General features: G+C 37.2%; 1 long non-coding RNA gene across 1 annotated transcript; it reads right to left on the minus strand.

Moving 5' to 3' along the window:
- Positions 1–2398: 2398 nt before the first annotated feature.
- On the minus strand, positions 2399–9531 carry LOC106675598 (uncharacterized). Its single transcript, XR_003022168.2, has 4 exons — positions 9401–9531; positions 7646–7678; positions 3463–3622; positions 2399–3243 (listed from the first exon to the last, which is right to left on the minus strand). It is a non-coding gene; the product is annotated as an uncharacterized LOC106675598 (long non-coding RNA).
- Between the last annotated feature and the right edge of the window lie 894 nt (positions 9532–10425).

The following is a 10425-nucleotide window of genomic DNA, read 5'->3' on the forward strand; positions in this document are numbered from 1 at the left end:
ATTTTTTTATAACATTTTATAAAAAAAAACAAAAACGAGAAGCACATTAATTCATAAATCGATCTAACAAAGGTAAAGGGAAAAAAATTAACTATGTTTGCTGTTTATATGGCTTGTAATTGGGATGAAGTAAACATCTGTTTAGTAATTTAACATAAAATTGTTTGAAAGTGTTAATTTGGAAAGCCAAAACTCTAGCGGGTCCACCAGACCCAAGAACACTGGCTGAGTAACAAAAATATGAACACCACACAAGGGTTAAGCCCCATGTTTCTCTTTGTCAGGGTTGCGTCCTCCCTCATAGCTGTGTGATTTTTTCCCTGTGGCTACTTGTGCTTCAGTTTTCCCAGTTTAGTCTTGTATTGTTTTTCGTGTCCCACTCAACGCCAGCAATAAAGTTAGATAAGAGGACGGGCACATAAAGACATTTTTACCCTTGTTTTTTAATTCAGTGGGTGTCGTTCAGTGGGCCTTTCACTGGGGTCGTTCAGTGGGAGTTGTTCTGTAGGTCATTCAGTGGATCGTACAGTGGATCATTCAGTCAGTGAGTGGGTGGATACCCATTCATTTCCTATAGTGGTCACTTTGATCGGGAACACCACAGATGTAACAAGGTTGATTAAAACCCTCAAAATTCAATGAAAGAGGTGATCCTCACTTTCATATGTTTAAGTTCATGGTGTGGAGGATATCATTAGGCCTTGAGGCAATCAGATGTAAAACACAATATTTATGTGTCTGTGAAGGTTTTCAGTCATCCAGGTCATCGTAGTCAAAGGAGCTTGCAAAGCTTAACGCCCACTCACATCCTGGGCCATCTGATCTCAGGAATTCGCAGGATAAGGTGGGGCCAGGTTTCACAATGAACTCACCCGAAACTCTGGCTGATTGGGACCCACGCCCAGTTTCACACCTTGTCTCAGGCGATTAGAGGATCATCAGGGGGTCCTTTTGTCCCTCTGTGGGGGGTTACTCCCACTAGGTTTATATCTGGGACTCTCCACCATTTGACCTTAGAACTGAAGAAGCTTCTCGGATGAGAGGTGAAATGTCTTCAAGTTAACTTAAAGAAGTCCAGACGCTTTTCTTTGCAAACTCCTTTGACAATATTTATGATTGTTTTAATTGTAAATCGGTCAGATGTGACCTGAACGTGACAAGAAGATCTTGCACATCTTCCACTTTCGAATAATTGCTCCCACAGTTGATTTCTTCACACCAAGCTGCTTACCTATTGCAGATTCAGTCAGCAATTTAGTTTCTGGTAGTGATGGGCAGATGAAGCTTCATGAAGCACTGAAGCTTTTCATCCAATTGCTTCACCCCAGCGCAAAGCTTCTTGAAGCTTCATTTGCTCTAGTAGGACACCTACTGGACGTAAAAATATTAGTTGGCATGAATTTGAAGAGTGTGGCCTTTTGCACACAGCCTGTAAATGTCAACAACAAAAGACAAAAGGAGTGTGTAAAACATGTATATTGTAGTGATGCAATATACTGTGTATATTTATACTGGCACCCAGCCAACATTTATATGTGGGGCCCATATGGTTTGGAAATGGGCTGAAAAATGGGCCCCATATAGGATTGTCCGCGGGTTCCGTAATGGCCCCATATTAAATGCCCATATAGGTGTTATGTTAGGAAAATCTGGGAACTAAATGGGCCCCAACTGGGAAAAGTACACAGAAACCCACCTGGGCCCCATCTTTCAAGTTTTTGTGGGTACCATGTAGGCACCACATAGGCTAAAAAGTGGGTTTTAAGTGGGATTGTCCGCAGGTTCCATAATGGCCCCATTTTATAAGCCCATCTCGGTGTTATATTGGTAAAATCTGGGAACTAAATGTGCCCCAACTGGGCAAAGTACACAGAAACCCACCTGGGCCCCATCTTTCAAGTTTTTTGTGGGTACCATGTGGGCACCACATAGGCTAAAAAGTGGGTTTTAAGTGGGATTGTCCGCGGGTTCCATAATGGCCCCATTTAATAAGCCCATCTCGGTATTATATTGGTAAAATCTGGGAACTAGATGGACCCCAACTGGGCAAAGTACACAGAAACCCACCCGGGCCCCATCTTTCAAGTTTTTGTGGGTACCATGTGGGCACCACATAGGCTAAAAAGTGGGTTTTAAGTGGGATTGTCCGCGGGTTCCGTAATGGCCCCATTTTATAAGCCCATCTCGGTGTTATATTGGTAAAATCTGGGAACTAAATGGGCCCCAACTGGGCAAAGTACACAGAAACCCACCCGGGCCCCACCTTTCAAGTTGTTTTGTGGGTACCATGTGAGTACCACATAGGCTAAAAAGTGGGTTTTAAGTGGGATTGTCCGCGGGTTCCGTAATGGCCCCATTTTGTAAGCCCATCTCGGTGTTATATTGGTAAAATCTGGGAACTAAATGGGCCCCAACTGGGCAAAGTACACAGAAACCCACCCGGGCCCCACCTTTCAAGTTGTTTTGTGGGTACCATGTGAGTACCACATAGGCTAAAAAGTGGGTTTTAAGTGGGATTGTCCGCGGGTTCCATAATGGCCCCATTTTATAAGCCCATCTCGGTGTTATATAGGTAAAATCTGGGAACTAAATGGACCCCAACTGGGCAAAGTACACTGAAACCCACCTAGGCCCCATTTTTCAAGTTCTTAGTGGGTACAACATGAGGAAAACATGAGCTAAAAAGTTGGAATGGCATTAGCAGTGGGTTCTGTATTTGCATCTTATTTCTAGTTTGAATTGACTAAGTTCTGGCACTGAGTGGGCCCCATGTAGTAAAACAGTCACAAAATCAATTTTTCAGACGGCTAATACGGGTTCTGTGACACAAAGACACCAAATATATTAAAGCTGACCGCAAACAAAATCTAGTTTGTAAATAAAACCATTTCAAAAATCACGAGGGTACACAAAACAACATTTTTCACATTTATTTTGTCCAACAACTGTGATTTTACGTAACTGTATTCCAAAGTGCGTAAACGTTTAAAAACTAGAAATGTCAAACTACAGCAAAATTCCTTAGATATTTGGAACTGTAGCAACATGGGGAAAAAGTCAGATGGAAAACTCAAAAGATTATCTTGAATCAGCAGGGTTTGTTTTTTTACAGAGCCGTAAGTCTATTTTGTACCCTTGCAGCCCTCGGTCCTCCTCTGTCTTTAGCTCCACTGAACCACTTGGACAGAGCCTTCTCTGCTTCTTGCAAGTTGACTTTTGATGTTAAATAATTCTTCAGTGCCTCTGCAAATGAAGAAGAAGAAAAACGGGCAAGCCAAAGTAAAGTTAATCTTAGCTTACTTCATTTGGTGATGATTTTCAAAGAACAATGTTTATTTCACTTTATTGCCTCAAAAAATATATACAAATTGCATGATAACCAATCTCAGTTACACTTTCAAACACTTTATTAAAAAAGTTTAGTTTTCTAAAGTTCAAATGTCTCAAGTGAAACTAACTTACCATACACAACATTAAAAAGACGCAAATCTCTGAACTTTTTTTCCCCATGTCGGCCAAGCATGTTGTACTCCACAGCCAGCTCAGGTGATATGAGGAATTTCATCATCCTTCTTGTGGCATCGTCTACACTTGTTTCCCCTGTATCTGCTACCATGGCAACCTGAGGGGAACATACAAAAAGGACAGATTAGATACTGGCATCTGGTTAGGATGCCTCCCTGGTGAGGTGTTTTGGGCACGTCCCACCAGGAAGAGACCCAGAACACCCAGGACATGCTGGAGGGACTATGTTTTTCGGCTGGCCTGGGAATGCCTTGGGATTCCCCCGGAAGAGCTGGGCCAAGTGCCTGGAGAGAGCGAAGTCTGGGCCTCTCTACTTAGTACCGGATTGGGTCGAAGGGCAGCAGCCTAAGCTTAAGATAATGGACCGGAATGGAGGATAAATGGACACTTTACATATTACTTAATGTTTACTGTGTGGTGATAAAAAAAAAATGGTAGTAAACACAAGCTAAACTAAAAAAATTAATTGCGCTTCCTTAACCCTTTATCCCCAATAATGTTACGCAGGATAACTGGTAGGTCTGGTAGGTTTTTTCCTCTACTGTATACTATATGAATGTAATCAAGGATTAATAACAGAAAGAAAAAAGAAATTGAACTTTTGCCATTTTTACTAAAGGCAATCAAAATGTACATGAATAAAATATTTAAATTAGTCAATTCAAATTAATAACTCTAAAACACTGAACAAAATTAAGTATTTGACCCTGTGGTTTATTTTCGGACATCTCTTTTCTTCTAAAAGTCCAGGCGTGTTGGGCCCCTGGCAGAGCTCAGGTTTGACGAGACAGGTTTGGAAAAACCTGTCGCTGGCGACTTTTTGGGGGCTAAAGGGTTAAAATAAATAGGAATTGGCCAAAATTTGTATAAACTATGAAATAGCAGAACAAAAGTAAAAAAAAAAATCTTTATCTGTTATCAGAATCAAATATTTGATTAGAATAAAAAATTTAACTTTCTGGAAGATTTCTCGTTACATCTGTCATAAAAGTAACAACATCTCAGAAAAGAAACATGATAGCAACAGAAAAATATGATAGCAGTGTGATGTGATGGTCCCTGGCCAGATTTTTACACATATTATAAGCCCTGTGACACAAAAACCACAGAACTCTGACACGCACAGACTGTTTTCCTTCGTGCTAATGAAGAAAAATGCTGGTCTGGTATGTAAAAGGGAATTTATTCTTCCAGGACCTGAAGCTCCGTAATGCAGCCCTCCAACAGCCAAACCTATCTGTTCTCTGATTGTCTTGATGCATGCTCAATCATCCAGGTAAGTAAATCTCCAAAAGTTGATTCTGTTCATCTGGATGTAGCGCTTGCAGCATTTTCTCCCACTGAAAATGCTACGTCCAGATGAACAGAATCAACTTCTGGAGATGTTCTCTGATTGGATTGTTTAATTGGTGATTGACATGAAATTGACCAATCAGCTGAAAGGAAGAAAAATAGGGTCAAAATTTGGATGTGTAAGTATAAATCCACACACAGCCAGGAAAGCCGAGCGCAGAGTTGTTTGTAGCACCAATTCAGCCAGAGTGGAGCCAGATGGATTTTCCATCCATCCACACTGTAAAGTCTATAGACCAGCAAGTGATAAATTAACAGTGTTGTTGGTATTTTCTAAAACAGTTGTATGCAATAGGAATTGCTGTTTATAGTCCTCCTGTATATCTGCATGTTCCCTCCCAATTAAAACCTGTGATAATGGAGATTCAAATTCATGTCATACCTATACCAACAGTTATCAAGTATCCAGATCGACCTTTACTGATGTGCTCTGTCAGTGCGCCCCAGGGCAGCTGTGGCTACAATGTAGCTTGCCATCGCCAGTGTGTGATTGTGTGTGTGAATGGGTGAATGACTGAATGTAGTGTGAAGCGCTTTGGGGTCCTTAGGGACTAGAAAAGCGCTATAAAAATGCAGGCCATTTACCATTTAAAGGAAAATTGTTATTTCCATGTATTTTCCTGTTCTGCCTTCAACTTTGAGGACTTCCCCCCACATTTCTAGTTGTGACAGTGCACCTACAACAAAAAAAATCTGCTGTGATTTACATTTGTTGAAAGAGCAATTTTGTAAAATAGTCTATTTTTGTATGCACAGTTTACAAATCTGTCCTGTACAGCATGGACTGATTGCATGCTAAAAAGTTGTTGCTTAAAAATAAAACAATACATTTTTAATTAATAACATCAGCAGAAAGCCTTGTTATTAATTAGATGTACAATTTCTATAGAATACGAAACAACTCAGTTCATTTTTGATCATATCAATACCAGCATATTACACAACTAGTGATGGGATTTTCGTCTCTTTTTAGAAAGCCGGCTCTTTCGGCTCCCAACCGGCTCTTCAGGTTGTTTTGTTGCTTTAATTAATTTATTATTAACAACAATATAAAATTATGAACAAAAGGAATTACTAATGTAAAAAAAGAAACGTGGTTTTATTTATATATGTTTATATATAAATATATATGGTGGCCCCTAGAGACAAAGCATGTACAAACTCCAAAACCCATTTCTAGCGTCAACTGAACTTCCAAAACAGAGCTATCTAGATCACTTAATTTACACAATTGAAATCATATGTGTATTTTTTGTGTATTTATACACAAGCACTCATATATATTCATAAAAAATTCCAAAAGCTGTTCATTTACCTGTTACTACCACACACCAAATCCGGTCGTTGGTACTTTCTGGCTTGTGTAGCCACTAGGTAACAAAATCTCAACACTGTGCCTAGCATCCTGGAGCACTTCTGTTGTGTTTTGTACGTGCTTTGGAGTTTGTACGTGCTATGGAGTTTTTACGTGTTTTGGGGTTTGTACGTGCTTTGTCTCTAGCAGCCACCGTAAATATACTTTTATTTATTCTCTCCACATAAAATGTAATAAATAAATCATATAATACAAAAAAAACAACTATTTACTTTTAACTATTTAAATTTTCAGCTTTTTCCTTTTAAACAAATTTAAAGTGAAACAACACAAAACACTGCAAACCACAACACAATTAAATATAAATTATAATATGAAAACAAACAGAAGATGCACATTCTCTGTCATATGGGCCTGCATGAATAAACTTTCTGAATCCTTTATCATCCGCAATTGAAAATAGTTGTGGATGAGTACTATACCTTTGTAATGTGACGTTGTTGTCCCTGGCTCTTTCTCTCTCTCTCCCTCCTGCTCTGTTACTGTGCTACTGCGTGTGTAACAACCGCCCCTCCCCCCTCTTCCCAGCGCAAAGCACAAGGCTCGCGTGCAGAGTGAAGCGGAAAAAAAGTGCGAGAGAGAGAAAAAACACGCTTGTGTCGTTCACTTCAAAGAGCCGTTTCGTTTTGACCAACACATCACTAACAACCATGATGAAAAACGCTCATCTGCTTCCATCACCATCAGCTGATTAACATTGAGCTGCTGCAGTCAACACCATCAAACTAATTTAGTGTTTAATGTTATGTTATTGAATGCTTTTATTTTTAAATCTTTACCAGCGCTTACAGACTGTAGATGTTCACACCTGGTGTTAGAAAACCGAGCTCACAGCAGTATTTTTTTTTATAACAGGAAATTTTAATTTTTATTGGTTACCGTGTTTATTACCACTTTTATCAGTAATGTACTTCCTATAAAATATGGATTTGATAAGTTACCGGTTTATTGAAATCAGCTAGTGAACACATCGATCACTTTATTGAACTACACGCCTTACACTCTTGTGAGCTCTGGTTACTAACAGCAGGTGTGAATGTTTGGAGTCCAAAACGCAGATAAAGATTAGAATAACAAGGCAATGTAAAATCAGTTTAATGCAGTTGACAGTAGCAGCTCAGATGGAAATCAGCCAATTGTGAGGAGAGCAGAGGACCAAAACTGTCAGAGTTGTGGGTCAAGTGAAGAGAACACTGTTGGCATTATTGTTAGCATAAAAGATGAAAATTAAATAAATGTTAAATTTTAAAATAGATCATTGCCTCCTGTGCCTAAATAAATATATATACTTAATACCAATAAAAAAAAAAAGGATGCCCCAAAGACCATCACTTTTCAAAAATAATAATAATAATAATAATAAGTAATACAAATAATATGAAAGTTACTTACATGTCAAAGATGGTGCTTGTGATCTTGAAGAATCTAAACGTGATAAGGAAATGAAAGAAAGTGCACGAGAAAATACAAACATTTTTGTTTTTTCCCAGGATAATTCAATATAAAAGATTCTCTTACTAATGCACAAAATGAACAGTGTAATTAAAAGTTTGAAAGGCACTGCATGTGTTTATATGATAAACTGACTAATTCAAGCAGCAAACACTAGCAGTGCAAAAATGTATCTAACTAGCTGACAGACTTTAAAGTCACAGGAAGATATATCAAAATGGTGACTTATGCCAGAACAAATGACTTGACAGACATAAATCCTAAATTCCTTTAAGTAAAAAAGGAATTACTTTTTTATAAGTGGTCCCTAGTGGTTTTCAAATTATTACATGGCTTGTTAATTTTTTATTAAATTATTAAGAAGCCAGATGAGTTCAAAACATTTACAAATTACTATAAAGCACTATCCAAACTTCAAATCAAGTGGCAAAATCTCCAAATTAAAAGTACTCGCAAACTATAAAAATTTGATTATACTTAAAAATATGCAAAAACTAATTTAGTGGAATTTTTACCTGCTCAAGAATACATTGAACATGCAATATTTAATTGAAAAGAACAAAATTTGTGTACTTTTAGAAAGGATTATTAAATATTTGGGGATACTAGACATAAAGAGGGTCTCGTACATTTACGGGCATCTAATTTCCTGGATTTAATGGTTTAAAAGTTTAATAGGTCTTTGAAGTTGATAATAAAATTGAGTCCATTATTAGCAAAAAGAATTAAAAAAAAAAGAGCAAAAAAATGCTTAATATATAATAATTGTTTTAAACTTAAGCTTTGTAATTGTAGCAGATTTCATTATGTCTGTAATTTTTTATTTAGCCCCACAGTAGTAAAAGCCATAAATGGGAGTTAGATTTATTACTAGTATTTTACACAGCATTCAGCTATAATAACATGTTCTGCATTTTCCTACTTCACCATCTGATCTGAACAGCTGCACTCTCTTAATTAATTAATGACCTAACATTTCTCAGTAACCAATAACTAGATGGAACAGCACAGTATCTAAGAGAGTGATCAGACAGTGTTTGAGCTAAAGACGCTGTGTGTTTCTTTTGGGGGCTTTTTACACACTGATCCACCACCGTTTTCCCATAGTACAATGCATATCTGGTAACATTACCGTATTCAGATCAGAAAACCGTTTCAGCTGCAGGCATCTACTCCTGTAATTTAAACAATCACCTTGCTACACTGCACATGAATATTACGTAACATGGTATGACTAGCTCATGTTCAGACATTTAAGATACTGTTCAGCCATTTTGTTTACTGGGTAGTGCATAATGGCCGAGTTAGCTGAGCAGGAATCCACTAAAGCCAAAAAAATAATATAAATTTTTTAAATTAATTACAAAAACCTTATAGGAAAACCCAAGAAACAGTTGCAGAAGCACAGAAAAAAACTGCCGTGTACGTTATAGTGTGTAAATTCAAAAACTGTATAGAGAGAATGGTGCAATGAAAACAGAATAAGATAAGATGAACTTTATTGAGTAGAATATAGGCAGTAAGAGTTTTTTAATTAACTTTAAATTATGTTTGCCAAAGACAATGCAGCAAATTAACCCAGTTCTACCTGCTAGCTAAAGATGTTATGCTTCTCCCCCTTATACCATTTAGGACGACTATAGAAAGTTACTAAAATAACCATTGATGAAAACGTATCAAACTTTAAGTATTTACCTTTGTCATAGTTTTCGATTCTTTGGTATCCTTTTGTCCTCCACGTTCTTAAACACCAGGGAGAGAAAAGGCGCAACAGACGAAAGACCGCGAAGACTAGACGCTAGGCGGTGCAATCTGCTCCTCCCTCTTTTTAAACGAGCCAATAGGAGCTGCTCACATTAAAAACAACTTTATTTAAAAAGTCGTTTTACACCTGATACAAAAATTTTAAAAGTCAAACAATGCACAAGTTTAAAAGAACAATTTTATTTTTAAAAGTTTTTTAAGCATAGGGATGGTTAATATGTTTTAAAAAGTAATATATAATATTTATCAAAAAGTGTCACCCAAATCAACATCATAATAAAAATATAATTAATAAAAATATAATAATGATAAGAAGAAGAATAACAGTTTACCTAAAAGCTCTTCTAACATTAGACTGGTTTTGAAAAGTTTCAATAGTGTCAATACACCATAAGGACAAGGGAGTTTCACAGTTGAAGTGTGACTGCTTGAAAGACCCCATTCCCTCTCCTTTCCACTAGTTCAAAGAAAATATAAATTATTTCTGGTTATATAATTTGAGGGCACAAGTTTGAAGAGTAACATTTTAACAGATCGGTAATATACTTCAGGAGCTTTACTGGATCTGATTAACCAAAACTTCCATCTTCCATGTAACTAACTGTCTTTTCTCTAATACAGTAGAGTGTGTCTGATCTACTAAAAATCCTCAACTGCATGTTTGCTCAAGTAAATAGTCTTAATTGTTTGAACAACCAGTAATCCTTAATTTGCAAATGCCAAATCTGGATTTTGTCTGTGTAATTCACTTTTATCTTAGGTTTTTTATTCGTATTTTTTGCTTTTCTTTTTTTCTACTCTTGTGTCCGTTTTAATCACTTATTATTGCTGCTGTGACAAGTGAATTTACCTAAGAAGAATCATGAAGTCCTTATTTTATCTTATCTGAGCCTCACCATGCAGCCTACCATGCAGAGTTCACATTAAGTACATAAAATGAAATCTAAAATTAAAAA

This window comes from Maylandia zebra, unplaced genomic scaffold, assembly GCF_041146795.1.
Source record: "Maylandia zebra isolate NMK-2024a unplaced genomic scaffold, Mzebra_GT3a scaffold02, whole genome shotgun sequence".
Taxonomy (NCBI): domain Eukaryota; kingdom Metazoa; phylum Chordata; class Actinopteri; order Cichliformes; family Cichlidae; genus Maylandia; species Maylandia zebra.